At 46.8% G+C, this 773-nt stretch overlaps 1 non-coding gene across 1 annotated transcript; it reads left to right on the forward strand.

Annotated features, from left to right (window-relative positions):
* Positions 1-308: 308 nt before the first annotated feature.
* On the forward strand, positions 309-383 carry Trnat-ugu (transfer RNA threonine (anticodon UGU)). Its single transcript has one exon. It is a non-coding gene; the product is annotated as a tRNA-Thr (tRNA).
* Positions 384-773: the final 390 nt, after the last annotated feature.

Raw genomic sequence — 773 nt, forward strand, 5'->3', positions numbered from 1 at the left:
CACATCGGCCGGTCTATCATGTATTCTAGAAGAGTTGCAAGGTCGTCAGTGGCGCCTGTTCTTTCGAGAGCAGTTACTATCTTTATATCTATGGTTAAACGTTACCCAGCCATTGACCTTCGTCTGTGCGAATGCGCACAGGTTGCCGGAACTCTTACGGGAATCGTCACCTTAGTGTGAGCCAGTAATGAGTGGATGGACAAATACCTATTAAGTACATTACGTATGCGGATTGTGGACGGTTGGGGATGTGAGTCTCACGGGAAGCGTGCGAGGGATAAATTCCTGCAGTCGTGCTGTTCATGTGTGCCCTCGATGGCTCAGATGGATTGAGCGTCTGCCTTGTAAGCAGGAGATTCTGGGTTCGAGTCCCAGTAGGGGCACACTTTTCAGCTGTCCCCATCGAAGTATATCAACAACACCTGTCGGCAGCTGAGGGTTTCAATTAATTATCAGTTGTGAAGGTGATTCGATGAACCCTTTGCCAGGCACTTAAATGTGTTTTGCAGGGTATCCATATAGATGTAGATGATAACTCGTCCCGTGTCGCACGTGCTCAAAATGATTCATACTGCAGAATGCATGCAAACATACTCACCGAAAATACGGACGAATATCAAGTGCAGGCTGCCGAGTGCTGCATATCCAGCTTTGACAGATCGGCTTTTCCTGCCAAGAAGAACAGGAAGTTGCTGTCTAGGAACAATCAGAGGTAGAGGAAGGGTTGATAAATACTCCTTGACTTGCAGACTAAACGTAAATAACGAAAATAC

This window comes from Schistocerca gregaria, unplaced genomic scaffold (assembly GCF_023897955.1).
Source record: "Schistocerca gregaria isolate iqSchGreg1 unplaced genomic scaffold, iqSchGreg1.2 ptg000199l, whole genome shotgun sequence".
In the NCBI taxonomy this organism is placed as follows: Eukaryota; Metazoa; Arthropoda; class Insecta; order Orthoptera; family Acrididae; genus Schistocerca; species Schistocerca gregaria.